Source organism: Mercenaria mercenaria, chromosome 2, assembly GCF_021730395.1.
Source record: "Mercenaria mercenaria strain notata chromosome 2, MADL_Memer_1, whole genome shotgun sequence".
Lineage (NCBI taxonomy): Eukaryota > Metazoa > Mollusca > Bivalvia > Venerida > Veneridae > Mercenaria > Mercenaria mercenaria.
In genome coordinates this window covers 90,124,618-90,142,483 of record NC_069362.1, presented here as the reverse complement: position 1 = coordinate 90,142,483, position 17,866 = coordinate 90,124,618, and the positions used below count along the sequence as shown (strand labels likewise).

General features: G+C 34.6%; 1 non-coding gene across 1 annotated transcript; it reads left to right on the top strand.

Annotated features, from left to right (window-relative positions):
* The first annotated feature begins 10,410 nt into the window (after positions 1-10,410).
* On the top strand, positions 10,411-10,572 carry LOC128555408 (U1 spliceosomal RNA). Its single transcript, XR_008370047.1, has one exon. It is a non-coding gene; the product is annotated as a U1 spliceosomal RNA (small nuclear RNA).
* The last annotated feature ends 7,294 nt before the right edge of the window (positions 10,573-17,866 follow it).

Genomic DNA, 17,866 nt, shown 5'->3' with positions numbered 1-17,866 from the left:
TGTTCTGTGTTGTTCCCAATTATAGAACTGCAGTGGAAGTATAACATGGTCTATACTGTTCTGTGTTGTTATCAATTATAGAACTGCAGTGGAAGTGTAACAGGGTCTATACTGTTCTGTGTTGTTCCCAATTATAGAACTGCAGTGAAAATATAACAGTTACTGTTCTGTGTTGTTCCCAATTATAAAACTGCAGTGAAAGTATAAAAGATACTATTCTGTGTTGTTTTCAATTATAGAACTGCAGTGAAAGTATAACAGGGTCTATACTGTTCTGTGTTGTTATCAATTATAGAACTGCAGTGGAAGTGTAACAGGGTCTATACTGTTCTGTGTTGTTCCCAATTATAGAACTGCAGTGAAAGTATAACAGGGTCTATACTGTTCTGTGTTGTTATCAATTATAGAACTGCAGTGAAAGTATAACAGGGTCTATACTGTTCTGTGTTGTTATCAATTATAGAACTGCAGTGAAAGTATAACAGGGTCTATACTGTTCTGTGTTGTTCTCAATTATAGAACTGCAGTGGATGTATAACAGGGTCTATACTGTTCTGTGTTGTGGGTTGAAAGATGAGTGAAGGTATCAACTTCCCAGATGATCTTAGCAGGTATGTTTCTGTTCAATGTTAGGTCATACTGACACATTTCAAGTAATGTGACAACTTTCAGACTACTTATGGAGGAACATCCCAGGTGTATCTTTGAACATAATGTTTGTTCCGTCATATTCCTTATATGTAGGCCTAAGTTTTTCTTCATTAAGAATGAAAGTAACTCCAGTGGGTTGTTTTTATACTGACATTTTTATTGCCATTTGCTCCCATGCAGAACAGGGGTTTAGCCATCAGATAAAAACTTACCCTTGATTTTCTCTATAAGCTTTAAACTTACAAAATGTTTGTAGTGTTTATAAAAAAAAAATATCCATTCAACCAGGGAGCCAGGCTACCCTTCAGTGTATATTGTACTGCCAGACCAGATGAAGTACAGTAATACTGTATGGAAATAATGCAGAGATAGATGTTCATCAAAATTGGTCAGGCCAAGACCTAATGCAAAATTAACAATGTCCAGTAAGGACTTTGGACACTATCGTATGCTTCTAGCCTATATTTTAAATGCAAATTTCTCATTGAGTATTTGAACAATACCCAAATCGTTTCGAGTCAATGATAAACCAATGTATTAGTTAATTTATAACAGCAGAAACTGATTTGTATCTGTTCCTATCAAGATGTTTTTCTTATTTTAAGTGGGCCAGGGTATATTTTCTTGAAAAAAATAAAATGTTTAATTTCCGTAAAAATATAAGGTCATCACTTTACGGAAGTTTTAAATATATGAATTCCAGTTGAAAAAAGTGATAAAATCTGTTTATATAAGGAAAAAATAACATTTTAAGATTAAAACCCTATAAATAAATAAAAAAGAGAACGATATTTTTGCAAACAACCTGTACTTAATTTATTTATACACTGTTCGTAATGTAAAGTTATTGATGCATTACATGTGTGAATGTAAGTTAATGACGGTGTTTTATACAGTGGGAAACCAGGTGCGGGGTTTATTAATTGACAGGTGGTTTCAGGTAAGTTTGTACTTTAATGTAACAATGGTTACAATTTGCTGTAATTAGGCTACTGTTATAAGTGATGGCAGATATTTGTGTGCTGTATAACATTAATACTAAGAAAAGGCAGTAATCTTGTCAAGGCCGTAGGGTGCGTTTTTGCTTGGGATAAGTACCAGTGGCACAGATAATATTTGAGCCGCGTCATGAGAAAACCAACATAGTGCAATTGCGACCAGCATGGATCCAGATCAGCCTGCGCATCTGCGCAGTCTAGTCAGGATCCATGCTGTTCACTAACGGTTTGCCTAATTCCAATAGGCTTTGAAAGCGCACAGCATGGATCCTCACCAGACTACGCAGATGCTCAGGCTGGTCTGGATCCATGCTGGTCGCAAAGCCACTATGTTGTTTTTCTCATGGCACGGCTCATTTCGCTTAAACATGTAATAAAAATGTATCCGAAATGACAGTTCTTTCTGAGGCTTGCCTAAGGAAGCTGGATCGGTAAAAGTTAAATCGTGATAAGTCTGACAACAACCTATCTATAAATAATGTTGTCTATTCAGGGCTGAAGTTGTGGGTAAAACATATTCGAAATGTGTCATCTGTAGGGCTAAAGTAGAAGCAGGTCTCTGCATAAAAATTCCACCTGAAAATCGGCTGGACCGTTTAGTTTGTTTTTGTATCTAGCCGTATTTGTATATGCCATCTGCATGGAAAGCGACTTGACACATCAATTTCGTGGCATCACACTGTGTGTGAAACCGTCACCGATATGACCTGCCAAGAAGCTAATGTTCTTGACCTATGCATGACAGGCATATCAATGCCAAGCGTTATTTCTGTTGGATAGACTATAGTAAGGATCAGATTAACTGCTGTGCACATATTGTCTCTTTTTTTGTTGTGTTTAAGCCTAGTCCGCCGCAAAGAACAATCTTCAATTCAGTTTTCACAGTAGGAAGAACATGAAGTAATGAATGCATGTGACATTTAGTATGTGTCTAAAAGAAATAAATACGAATGCACTGAAGAAGATGAAGAAATAAAGAAATGAAAAATATATAAAAAATACAAAAAATAATAAAAACAAAATGGAAAACAAATTACATCATCACGTCTAGTGGCGTGCGTGTTGCGAGGAGGGCATGCAGAAGATTACCTGGTGTGTTGCTAGTATTTTACAGCACACATTTGCCAATCTACTGCAACAAACAACCAGGATAAGCCAATGAAAATTTAACCCAACGAATAATAATGAATTCACAGTATTTGCTTCTCTCACTACTATACATGTATAACATACCTATATGTGCCCTTTCAAACATTTGTATAGTATTTGAGTTACAAACAGAAGTAAAAATATGTGACTATCAAATTATTAAAAATGAATATAAAAAGTATTGGTTACTTTACATTTGGGAACACCCTGTAGTTATATTTTTTGTTTAAAAGTACTGCTCCACCCTTTGCATCACCACAATAGTCACAGATAATGTGTATAATTAATAGCTACATATGCTGGCCAAATATGGTTTTGATGCACGGGGGGGGGGGGGGGGGGGGGGGGGGGAACAATGTCGTTTAAAGCAAAATAGCTTTTATATGTATATAACAGGGTACGTAATTCTATTTAGAGCAAAAATTACCATTTTATGAAACAAATATTGAAAAATTTGACTTTAAGAAATAATCTCAAATATGTATTTTGATAGTATATGTAATTAAATACTTTTTTCTCAGTGGTTTATTTTTCACTCTTGGAGTAGGCAAATTCATATAGAAAGTGTCCGAAGTCCTTTTGTATTACAGATGTGTTATGATGGGGGCATGCCGTATCCAAATATCAACTCTCCAGAACTGAAGGAGAAGATGGACTACCTCAATGCAAACTTTGTTAGTATCAAAGTTGTTTATTTGATAAGGTTGAATTGACAGGTTTTGTGTAAACCACATCGAACTGTGGCAAATTTGGAAATTAGGTACCTCCCCCCCACCCCCCATTTTCTCTGGTTCATGGGATTAAGGTTGTTTTGATAATTTTATAAGACGAAACTCAACTAAAACAAAATATACTCTTTTACTACAACATACTGAAGTACATGTTATGCCAGTTTATGTTGGTTTCATTGACATAAAATTTATCATTAAGAGCATTGATAATCAGATTAGCGATAAAGGGTCATGATGACCTTTAAGGTAACTTGACATGAACAACCAAGATGGCGTCACAAAATTAGGGTTGGTCACATTATTTATCCCTATAGACAATATGCTGCTATAGAGGTCTAAAAATGCATTTTAATCATTTAACACACACATAAACAATTGTAAAAATGCATTTAATTCATAAAAATATAAAATCAAATGTTCTGAAACTCACCATGAAAACTAGTCAATTTTTGTGCTTATTTTGCAGAAAAGTTATGTATCCAAACAGAAAAAAATTTATATCCTCATATCTTTGAATGTGTCCTTCAGGTGCTCCACCTATGAACAAAAGAACTTATCCACTGAGTTCTATGCTATTTGCTCTGGAATTTCATCAGTAAATTATAAATTTCAATATTTTGTTGCAAATAAATTCAGTAACAAGGGGCTATGCAATTCCAAAAATATGTTTATTGTAAAACTCACCCAGTCCTATGAATGGAAAATTAACCTAAACATAGCTGATTTTGGGTATATTACATTATATTTTATTACCCTTTCATGTTCAAATGAAAAAAAATCCTTATCTAAACTGTCTCTGTACTTTTTGGAGGCAACAGAAAATCAAGAAAATGTACTTTATCAATTACATTAAACATACATTAATTTAGTATGGCCTAAGATCCACACTTTCCATGAGATTTCCATGCAAGTCAGTAAAGTTTTGACATTGAGGGTTATTCAAACAGTAGCAAACACATTTCAACTAGGACAAAGGTTGAAAAAATTGTAAACGTTTTATAAAATTTAAATACAAACAATGTAGAATTACTAAGAAATGAACACATCACTCAAAACTCTTAATATGTGAGGATGTAAAGTCTAAGAAATAAAGACAAAGTAAACTTACATGTACTTTGAATTTTTTTAACGACCCTCATACTGCAAGCAGGTTTCAACTTTTTTGGGTGTAAAATATAGAAATTTATAATTTACTGATGAAATTCCAGAGCAAATAGCATAAAACTCAGTGGATAAGTTCTTTTGTTCATAGGTGGAGCACCTGAAGGACACATTCTAAGATATGAAGATATAAATTTTTTTCAGTTTGGATACATAACTTTTCTGCAAAATGCGCACAAAAATTGACTAGATTTCATGGTGAGTTTCAGAACATTTGATTATTTATTTTTATAAGTTAAAAGCATTTTCACAAGTGTTTATGTGTGTGTTAAATGATTAAAATGCATCTTTAGACCCCTGTAGCAGCATATCGTCTATAAGAGTAAATAATGTGACCAACCCTAATTTCGTGACGCCATCTTGGTTTTCTCTGTCAAGTTACCTTAAGGTAGCTTGACATGAACAACCAAGATGGCGTCACAAAATTAGGGTTGGTCACATTATTTATCCCTATAGACAATATGCTGCTATAGAGGTCTAAAGATGCATTTTAATCATTTAACAGACCATAAACAATTTGTAAAAATGCAATTAATTGTAATTTAAAACAAGATTGTCGAACTCACCAGAAAATAGTCACTTTTTGGCGTATTGCAAAAAGTTATGTATCAAACTGAAAAAAATTGTATCCTCGTATCTTGAATTGTCTTCAGTGTCCACCTATGACACCAAAGAACTTATCCACTAGTTATGCATTTCTCTGGATTATCAGTAAATTATAAATTAACAATTTTGTTGCAATAAGATTGTAACAAGGCTATGCAATTCCAAAATAGTTATTGTAAAATCTCACCAGTCTGTGAAGGATTAACTAAACATAGCGATTTGGTATTTACATGTATATTATACCCTTTACTATGTTAATGAAAAATCCTTATCTAACTGTCCGCTTCTTTGAGCAACAAAATGAATGTCTTTTATCATTACATTAAACATACATAATTAGTATCCTATCCACACTTTCCAAGATTTCCATGCAATGTAAGTTTGACATTGAGTTTAACGTGCAACAATTCAACTGAAAAGGTGAAAAAATGTAACTTTTATAATTTAAATACAACAAGTGAATACAGATGACTTCTATCAAAACTCTATATGAGGATGTAAATCTCAGAAATAAAACAAGTAAACATACAGTACTTAATTTTTTTAACGACCGCATACATGCAAGCAGTTCAACTTTGGCTAAATAAGAAATTTATAATTTATGTGAAATTCAAGCCACAATAGCAAACTCATGGATAATGTCTTTTTCAGGTGGACACCGAGGACTTCTAAGATTGGTTATATTCTTTGTATTTTACATAACTTTCTGCAAAATCGCAACAAAAATTGCTAGATTCATGGTGAGTTCAAGAAAATTTATTAATATTTTATAAGTATAAAATTTTCATCAATGTTTTTGTCGCTGTACAATGATTAATAATGCATCTTAGACCCCTGTCTCACAATCATGTCTATAAGAGTAAATAATGTGACAAAACATAATACGTGACCCATCTTGTATTCTCTGTCAAGTACCTGTAAGAATGTAATATTTATTCTGCATGGTTAAGGTCTGTGCTAGATTCGTACGGCCTTTGTCAAGTCTATTTTTAGATATTATCAGAACAAGAAAATTGTTGTAGTGCGTATTTTATGATTTCCTTTTTATTGGTAATAATATAGTAAGTATTTAGTTTATGTTTAAATACGCAAGAAGAAACTGATCGTGCTTGACAAATGTAGAAATGTTGATACAGATTGATATCTAATTATATGCAGCAAATAAAATGGTCTTCGTTATGATATTAAATCGTGTTTGCTCTAGTTATATTTAAATTAATGGAAAATTATGTTTATATACTTCCTGGTAAAGGGAAAAACGTGATCAGCAAGGGGTTCGCAGAGAGGCCTTCATTGCATTCGTTGGCCTGACGCCTGCGATAGCCGAAATGTGGGTTACATGGAACCAATTATGGTGTGGAGACTGCGTTCGCGTATCCGAAAAGAAACTAAAACGAATGAGGATAGTGTGTTTTTTTAAGTCATCTGTTTAGCCCACCTTTTAGATCGCCCTGTGTCGTCGTCCGTGTTGTCCGTCGTCAACAATTTGACTGTTAACACCTCATCGGGAATACGTTCCATCGTAAGTCAGTCTCAACGTATCACGTACAATCTCAACAGTGGTTAGGTATATGACACGCTTACCATTTTTTATAATAATTACTTTGTATTATATAATAATCTTGTCTTAACATGAAAGTTTTTCATTTCTAAAAGTAATCGCAAAATATGAATAAACATTTAGATATTAAAGCTTCGTCTGTTATTGAAATACAGAGCAGTTTGCTATTTTACAGTAATAAAAATATATACTACACTTTTACAAAAGGCTAAATTACAGACATCAATGAATCGATTGAAGGCAATGCAGTTTTAATCTTGAAATGTATTCTCAATGCTTAATCTAAAACACGCATATTATTTAATTATTCCTCACTCTAACAGATGATGTTACTTACTCAAACGCGACTACGTAGCGATATGACATGCGAAGTTCTCGCTGTCTTAAACATTGCTTTTCGAGTAAATACCAGAAACCAAGATATCTTTGTCAAATTGAAAGCAACATGTACGAGTGCGCGTGAGTTTGACTTATACGAATGCGCCTTAAATTAAAAGCAAACGTTGTTCAATAAAGTTTTAAACAAACTCTGAAGTTTAGTAGGTTGTAGCATTCTCTAGGTCAATGTATTTTTATTACCTTCTGTAGTCAGTCATTATCTATTGTGAAAAAAACTCTTTTTAACCAAAGTGGAAAAATTCAGGTACTTGAAAATGCAGCTTTCTAAAGAATTCTCGATGTCATTTGTCAGACATACCTTGTAAATAAATAATATTATTACAAAATTAATACTGCTATTTCTTTTGTTGCACTTTGCGGACTTATGATAAAGTTATTTATGTGCATCTGTTCACAACGAAGCACTGACCCTGAGGACTATGTATGGGAAAATATAAGAGTGAACTAAGTGTTGACTGAAAAAGGGCAATATTTATTTTGCCGAACAATACCTTAACAAATATATATTTTCACATATCTGGGCGAAAAATACCGCTTAACAAATATATATTTTCACATATCTGGGCGAAAAATACCGCCATTGCAAAACAATACATTAAAAAAATATATATATTTCACATGTCTGGGCAGAAAATACCGCCGAAAAATACCTTAACAAATTTATATTTTCACATATCTGGGCGAAACATACCGTCCTTAACAAATAGATATGTTCTCATATCTGAATGGAGTTACAGTCCAATACCATAACAAATATATATATTCACATATTAGGGCGGATATAACCGCCGAAAGCATATCAAGAAATGTAGATGAATTTGCATATTAAGAGAAATCTTTCAAAATTAGAAAATTGTCACTTGAAAGAGGAGGCGGAATGGCATGTCGTGGTAAGATAAAACCAGAAATTAGCCAACATAAAATTAAAGAAAGAAGCGTGCTATTCACTCTTGAATGCTGACGAAGAAGGAAGATGCCGTTTCACGATTGGTTCAACGGTATAAAAGGAATTCATTGATTGGCTTTTACCGTAGTATATAAATTAACATATTTCAGAATAGGACCGATTTGCTCCAAATCTACAACAATGACATAAATAATTTTATCTACCTATAAAATTCATATATATATATATGAGCAGTACAATTCCTGTAAATGAGCACTACGTAAGCGCTCAGGCCCCTCTCGCACACCATACCTATAGTTCGGACTTCTTTAATGTGTAAAGGCATGTGCACAAAAATGACAAATTTTGCCAACACCTGGTAAATTGTAATGTGTTTTTAGAAAAGTAATAAACGGAAATAGAAAAATAGCTCTCAGCTCATTTACACGGATAGTTTAGCTTTATTGTGTATGTTATAGTTTTTCGCAGTTATGCACGATGACATAGAATACTTACCCCGAAAATTGTGACACGAACATACTGATTACTTTTCCCACTTTACTTTTTAAATTAAAGTAAGAGTTCAGCACTTCATGGTTTTGATGTATTGTCACATTGGAATAACGTTTGTTTTACAGTAACTTCGAAATTAATCAGAAATAATATCATGTACCCCACCCACCTAATTCATAATTTCAGAATAGCATAGGCCTTAACACACACATAAACAATTGTAAAAATGCATTTAATTTATAAAATTATAAAATCAAATATTCTGAAACTCACCATGAAAACTAGTCAATTTTTGTGCGTATTTTGCAGAAAAGTTATGTATCCAAACTGAAAAAAAATTGTATCCTCGTATCTTTGAATGTGTCCTTCAGGTGCTCCACCTATGAACAAAAGAACTTATCCACTGAGTTTTATGCTATTTGCTCTGGAATTTTATCAGTAAATTATAAATTTCAATATTTTGTTGCAAATAAATTCAGTAACAAGGGGCTATGCAATTCCAAAAATATGTTTATTGTAAAACTCACCCAGTCCTGTGAATGGAAAATTAACCTAAACATAGCTGATTTTGGGTATATTACATTATATTTTATTACCCTTTCATGTTCAAATGAAAAAAAATCCTTATCTAAACTGTCTCTGTACTTTTTGGAGGCAACAGAAAATCAAGAAAATGTACTTTATCAATTACATTAAACATACATTAATTTAGTATGGCCTAAGATCCACACTTTCCATGAGATTTCCATGCAAGTCAGTAAAGTTTTGACATTGAGGGTTATTCAAACAGTAGCAAACACATTTCAACTAGGACAAAGGTTGAAAAAATTGTAAACGTTTTATAAAATTTAAATACAAACAATGTAGAATTACTAAGAAATGAACACATCACTCAAAACTCTTAATATGTGAGGATGTAAAGTCTCAGAAATAAAGACAAAGTAAACATACATGTACTTTGAATTTTTTTAACGACCCTCATACTGCAAGCGGGTTTCAACTTTTTAGGGTGTAAAATATAGAAATTTATAATTTACTGGTGAAATTCCAGAGCAAATAGCATAAAACTCAGTGGATAAGTTCTTTTGTTCATAGGTGGAGCACCTGAAGGACACATTCTAAGATATGAGGATATAAATTTTTTTCAGTTTGGATACATAACTTTTCTGCAAAATGCGCACAAAAATTGACTAGATTTCATGGTGAGTTTCAGAACATTTGATTATATATTTTTATAAGTTAAAAGCATTTTCACAAGTGTTTATGTGTGTGTTAAATGATTAAAATGCATCTTTAGACCCCTGTAGCAGCATATCGTCTATAAGAGTAAATAATGTGACCAACCCTAATTTCGTGACGCCATCTTGGTTTTCTCTGTCAAGTTACCTTAAAGAAATGTAAATATTTATTTCTGCATTGGCGTAGAGGTCTGTGCAGAGTTGCTGGCCTTGTTGGTCTGAAGTCTATTTTTAGATATTATCAGATAACAAAGAAAATTGTTGGTAGTGCGTATTTTACTGATTTTCATCCTTTTTATTATTTGGTGAATAAATAATAATGTAAGTATTTAGTTTATGTTTAAATACAGACAGAAGAAAACTGATTGCTTGAAAATATATAAGAAATGTTGATACAGATTGAATATCTGAATTATTGAACATAATTTAAAAAGGTCTCTTCGTTTATGATATTATAAAACTCGTGGTTTTGCCTCATTAGTTATCATTTAAATAATGGGGAAAATTTCGTTTAATCATACTTACCTGGTACAGGGAACACCGTGATCAGCAAGGCGGTTTCTCCAGGAAGAGGCCCTTCCATTGCACTTCGGTTGGGCTGACGCCTGCGATAGCCCCAAATGTGGGTTACTCGGGTACGCAATTTATTGGTGTGGGGACTGCGTTCGCGCTATCCCTGAAATAAAGAAACTAAAAGAGAATGCAGGAATAGTTGTGTTTTTTTTTAAGCTCATCTGATTTTTAGCCCACCTTTTGTGATCGCCCTGTGTCCGTCGTCCGTTGTTGTCCGTCGTCAACAATTTGACTGTTAACACCCTCACTCCGGGAGAACTACGTTCCAACGTAAGTCATGTCTCAACGATATCACGTGACATATCTCAACGACGTTTGGTTACGGTATATGACACGGCTTACACAATTTTCATATATAATAATTACTTTGATTATATTAACCTGTGTCTTAACATGAACATGTTTTCATATTCTAAAAGTAATCGCATAAATTGAATAAAACATTTAGATATTAAAAGCATTCGTCTGTTATTGAGAAAAAAGAAGCAGTTTGCTATTTTACAGAATAAAAAAATATATACTACACTTTTTACAAAAGCAATACTTACAGACAGTCAATGAATCGATTGAAGGCAATGCCAGTTTTAATCTTAGAAATGTATTTCTGCAACTGCTTTATCATAAAACACGCAATATTTATTTAATATCATGTTCCTCACTCTAACAGATGATGTTACTTACTCGAAACGCGACACAAGTAAGCGTTACTGACACTCGTCGAAGTCCTGCGGCTTAAAACATTGCTTTTCGAGTAAAATATACCAGAAACCAAGATATCTTTGTCCAAATGAAAGCAACATGTACGAGGTGGCGCGGAGTTGACTTATACGAATGCGCACAACTTAATTATTAAAAAGTCTGTAAAACGATTCTTTTCAAGCAAAGGAGGTAACTAAGCAACATGACGTGAGTATGTAATTGTAGGTTATTAAATTTGTGTATTGAAATATGAACGTAGTCAATATGTATCGGTTAATCAATGTAATTACCTGTTTATTACATGTGTACCTTGAATATTGTAAGAAAAGTTTAAAGTACAATTTTTATTGGTACTAGCATTTACTGCAGCTTTTCAGTTACTATATTATTTGTATAAGAGGCTATACATTGTATAAAATCAAATGCCTTGATAGTTTTCCTTTCTAACATAAAGCATAGTTTAGGGTTGGACAAAACATTTCACGAAGAATTACTAAGAGGTTAAATAATGACTGGGTTGTGCTTTCTTGCCATAATGGCACGCCTATATGGCTTTAGCCCGAGGGCTATTATGAAACTATGTGTGCCAGTATGGTTATAAGGCACAATTTGCCGTTCATTGACCTTTTTATTATATACCTTCGCTTCATATATATCTTGGTATTTTCATTTCACATATTTTCAAAAACTTAAAAGCATTATTTGTATTGCTTTTTATCAATAGTGCCATAAATATTTGACAATCGATCTGAAAATGATTCAGCGCCCTTTCAATCGCCATAATAATATTGCCACATGACGTCAGCATTAGAACGCACTGACATCCAGTTACCCGGGGCCATTCTGATTATAGCGCGTGAGACGCACTGCGCCATTATTGATGCATAAACAGAAGCCGTAATGACCGTTTTAAACGGCTTTTTTGTTACTATTTATAGTAACGTATATAATAAGGAAAAATATTGCACGATCCCGGTCCATTGAAACTCAATGGAAAATAATTCTTGGTATGTAATAAGGAAAAAAAATCTTGCACACCGGACTGGCGTTTCCATTGATTTTACCATGCATGTAAAACCCATCTGGCACCCCCATGCCAGATGGCTCTCGTGCTGGTAATGACAACTAGCGCTTCATGCATTGATTATATATGGTATTGTATATGCAAACTAAGACAATATCAGGTACCTTGAGACTTTCTCTCCGTCCTTTTTACATATAGTATAGTTTTCGGTCCAAAATACGTTATTTTACGGAAAGAACATAACGTTACGCTACAAACAATCAAACTAAAGTTTCACTGAAACGTCATGACGTCACTTCAGCTTTCGGACGTTAATTTCATGTGCTGAGCGTTAATACTCTATCATAAGAAGGAATGCTACAAAAAAGTATTTCTATTTACTTTAAAATTCTATTATTATTTGTAAAATACGGTATGCAACAAAAATTATCTGTCAGAATGAAACGCTTATTTGTATACGATATGCAAGAAAAACTTCAGTGATGTGTTTACGAATTGGATAGAAATATCTGTCCTGAGGGCACTTGCGCCGTGGGCGGCTACGAGTTATGATGTCTCAGCTTCCTAATACATTCGCACGTAATAGTAAATAGTATTTGCGGACAAAATAAGCAATACGCCTGCGCATAATGACCAAAACATTTGTTGCGAAATAGCTAATTTAAGTAATGCTTCACGATCCTGATTATCTATACAGTTTTGATTACCGGTGTAAGCATGTACGGACTATTTAATAAGTTTGAATGTATAAGCTATTATGAGCCCATTTAGTAACATTTATGAAGCGTTCTACGTGTCTCCGAGACAGTTAAATATATTAAGGTTCATGGTAATGGAAAGCCCTAGGTGCCCTTCTGAACATTATTTCATATACGGACGGGCATCTTTGTAGAGCAAACGACCTACTGCAAGCGTACTGGATGGATATTTCAAATGAAAATCCCACACTTAAAGCTTAAGTTCAAGCACATAGTTGCGATGACAAGTGATTCGAAGTCAGCGACCATTGGCCGCGGAGGCCTTTCAAGTTTAAACTTACTGTGGGTGCACAGAATATACAATGCCATTTTAAATGTTGTTGTTTTTTTTTTCTCAAAATCTATCTGATATTAAAATGAATGCTTATTATTGCATGACTTTCAATTTAAGAAAGCCTTTCCGGGAAAAGGGCGATTCACTAAAACGACAAAGTAACTTTGAAGATATTCGAGTTACCGAACGACTTTTATGAATTGAGTTTGAAAAAGAAAAGTTAAAACTTAAAAGGTAATGCAATAAGCTGCATAAGTTTGGCATATCTTAGTAAATGCACAAGTTTCATGAATCTAAAAAGGAAGATGGGAGATGAAAACAAATCGAAATAATTAAATTTTCAGGAAATGTGCTTCTTTAAAAAGGACGAGGAAGAAAGACACGCAGTAAAGTATAAATAATTAAATTGTAATGTTTTCCAAGTATTTAAACCTGACAGGTTCTCTATCCGCTTTTAACGTAGAATGTAAACATTGAAATGCATAACATGTATGCACATTTTTCAAAACTGAATGTATGAGTAATGGTTCAGCAGAACACCACTATTGTGAAGGAGTCACCGACAATGCTTACAACATTCCATGGACTTTGATATAAATGAAAGTACTTCTATAGCGAACACCTGAACATAATTGTTTCTATTGTACAGCAATAACTTTACGTTTTAAATTTCATGCTGAAACTTTATATGAATTTATGCATCCATTTTAAAGAAATTTACTCCAGCCTGCGTGTGACTATAATTAATGTGTAAAATGATAACGACAAATACATTTGTCATACTGATTGAATTGTTGTACCTTGCTCAGACGTCATCCAGTCATTTATGAAAATGTCAAGAAATGTTCTCGACGTAAAGATAAGATGTACATAAGTAATCTAAAAGTTAAAACGGTAAGTATATTGTTTAGACTTCGCAACACTGTATGTGAGACGTTGTCACATATTGTCTGTTATCGTTGCGGCCTTGCAACATTTATGTAGCTTACATAAGTTTATTCGTAACTAGCTCGTTGTATCTTCCGAAAAGCTAATATAGCTTCCACACATCAAATTCATCTTTTCAGTTATGAAAATGTAGAATCAGTACTTTATTGCACATAATATTAAATGTATCAACAAGGTCATACGGAGCGCAACTAAATCGTTGCGATATGTCACATGATATCGTTGAGACATGACTTACGTTGGAACGTAGTTCTCCCGGAGTGACCCTAGAGGTCACAATTTTGGCCCAATCTTAATGAAACTTGGTCAGAATGTTACCCTCAATAAAATCTTAGGCAAGTTCGATATTGGGTCATCTGGGTTCAAAAACAAGGTCACCAGGTCAAATCAAAGGAAAAGCTTGTTAACACTTTAGAGGTCACAATTTTGGCCCAATCTTAATGAAACTTGGTCAGAATGTTCTCCTCAATAAAATATTGGATGAGTTTGATTTTGGGTCATCTGAAGTTAAAAACTAGGTCATCAGGTCAAATAAAAGGAAAAGCTTGTTAACACTCTAGAGGTCACAATTTTGGCCCAATCTTCATGAAACTTGGCCAGAATGTTACCTTCAATAAAATCATGGATGGGTTTGATACTGGATCTTCTGGAGTAAAAAACTAGGTCACCAGATCAAATCAAAGGAAAAGCTAGTTAACACTGTAGAGGCCACATTTATGACCATATCTTAATGATACTTAGTCAGAAATCTGGGTCAGATGGGGTAAAAAATCAGATCACTAGGTCAAATCAAAGGAAAAGCTTGTTAACACTCTAGAGGCCACATTTATGACTGTATCTTCATGAAACTTGGTCAGAATTTTAATCTTGATGATCTTTAGGTAAAGTTTGAATCTGGATCATGTGGGGTCAAAAAACTAGGTCACCGGGTCAAATCAAAGGAAAAGCTTGTTAACACTCTAGAGGCCACATTTATGACTGTATCTTCATGAAACTTGGTCAGAATTTTAATCTTGATGATCTTTAGGTTAAGTTTGAATCTGGATCATGTGGGGTCAAAAACTAGGTCACCGGGTCAAATCAAAGGAAAAGCTTGTTAACACTCTAGAGGCCATATTTATGACTGTATCTTCACGAAACTTAGAATGTTAATCTTGCTGAGCTTTAGGTCAAGTTCGAATACGGGTCATGTGGGGTCAGAAACTAGGTCACCGGGTCAAATCAAAGGAAAAGCTAGTTAACACTTTAGAGGCCACATTTATGGCTATATCTTAATGAAACTTGGTCAGAATGTTAATCTTGATGATCTTTTGGTCAGTAGGTCAGGTGAGCGATACAGGACCTGCGTGGCCCTCTTGTTACTTTAAATTTCAGGTTTAAGTTTTGGTGCACTTTCACTCTAGCTGTATTGCTACCAAATGGATTTCATTCAAATTTAAATTAGTTGTTCCGCATCGTCATACAAGGTATTCGAAAGAACCTCACACTGGATATGATCAATGAAGACTATCCTCCGGAAACATGGACGCATGTCTATACAGATGGATCAGCCACATGCGCCATCAAAGATGGAGGAGCAGGAGTTTTCATTCAGTACCTATCTGGCAAGACAGAAACACCACATGCAGCCACAGGAAAACACTGCAGCAATTACACGGCGGAGACTGAAGCACTCATGAAGGCGTCCCCATGATTGAAGACTCGGCAGAAGAAAGCTCCACAGCCGTCTTTCTCACAAATGCACTGTCTGTCATGGAAGCTCTGATCAACAGTAAAGCTCCACAGCTAGCCAGGAGAATGCAGAGCCTGAGTATAACCTGCAAAGTAGCACTTCAGTGGATTCCATCCCATTGTGGACTTGCAGGCAATGAAGAGGCAGACCAACTGGCTAGGCTAGGAGCTCAGAACAACCAACAACACCTGAGAGCTACAAGGAGAAAGTCACCATCATCAAGGCACTAACGAGACCAAGGATAGAGGAAGATGTTTTTCATCTTCTTGATCGGTCTGAACAAGTGATGCTGGTCAGGCTTCGCTCAGGGCACAACAAGCTCAATGCTCACGTGTACAAGATATACAGACTGGCACCAGCACCAACATGTCCATGGGGTGAGGAAGATCAGACTATGGATCCGAGCATAACCTCCAGAGATGTAAAAGGCATGACCAGGAGCCTGCTGCGACTTGTCCGACAGATACCGCAATCCACTAGAAACTGTATGGAGGCATTGAGGATCTGCGGCAAACCACAAGTTACATCGAGGCTACTAGTCTGACAGTGTAGATGCGTACGAAGAAGCAGCACATGGGCCATACCTCTTGCACCAATATTTCATGAATTATCCCCTTTTTGACTTAGAATTTCAGGTTAAAGTTTTTATGTACTTTCACTCTATCTCAGTTATTACTAAATAGATCAAACTTTAAATAGTTATTCCACATTTATTTATTAGTCACACGATAGACACATTGTACATTACTCTTGCGGAAAGTGTCCATGAGTTATGACCCTTTTATACTTTTTTAATGTTTTGATACACTTTGTCTTTATATCTGTTATTACTTCATACTTTTGACACAGACTCGAGCTACTGTCCAATATCTCCAACCGCACTGGGGTCATTAAACACTCCAGTGATAGCTCCAGCTTCCTCATATATGCCCAATTTCTCTATCCAGCATCGAAATAGTCAAGCACGCTGTCTCGTGTGACGGCTCTTGTTTTGAAAACCTTGTCAGAGTCATAACACGAATGCTTTGTAAGGTTTTGTCTTCATACTTTACATATTGAAAGAGGTCAGTAAGGAGTGCAGTGACAAGGAACCATAACTCTAGTTGGTCCCATTTTCTAATTGCAGCATTCGGCGAGTTATCTTCCCAAATGATTTAACAGGTGTCGCTACGGGCGAATCATGCGGTATACTCTCGGCATTTATCATAGTGTTAAAACTCTTTCATGCGTTTGACAGCTGTATAAAAAAGTGATTAAATTATCTAAAAAGGTATAATTATGTAATTTATCAATATAATCTATTTTGATTACTGTTTCTTCTGTTTTTAACATAAAATTTAAAGCCTTGTAGAATTTTCATCATTTCAAAATGCTGACCAGTAATATATAACTGAAATATTGTTGTAGCATTTATTTTAAGCGAGTCACATTTCCATTTAATTTTTTAGCAAAGTGGAGCTAGCTAATTTAGCTAGTTGAAAATATTGCAAAATTTTACCATTGTTTCAAATAGACAATGATTATTCTAGATATATTAAGTTTGCACAAAATTCCCTATCCATTGGCTGCATACTGATTGTTATCATGAAAATGTGCATGCCATGTGTCCTGTTACCTCTAGGGGGTTCAAGAATATGTCGTTGAAGCAGACTTGACACTTCCTGCATACCAGACGGGGATTTCCATCGTCCCTGCGTCAACATTTTTGCCTAAACAACTACTAGTCAGAAATACACCAAACATTGTCAGTAGCATCCAGGCATGGACCTCTATCAAATTTGTTCAAATGGTTTACTTTGGCTCCTATTAGGGGCCGATAGAGCTAAAAATAGAAAACCCTATAAAAAAAACTACTTCTCATGAACTGCTTGATGGATCTTCATCAATCTAGCATCATTATAAGGCTCTCTTCCAATTTTATTCAAATGGGGTCATGTGGCCCCTTTTAAGGGTCACTAGTCTTAA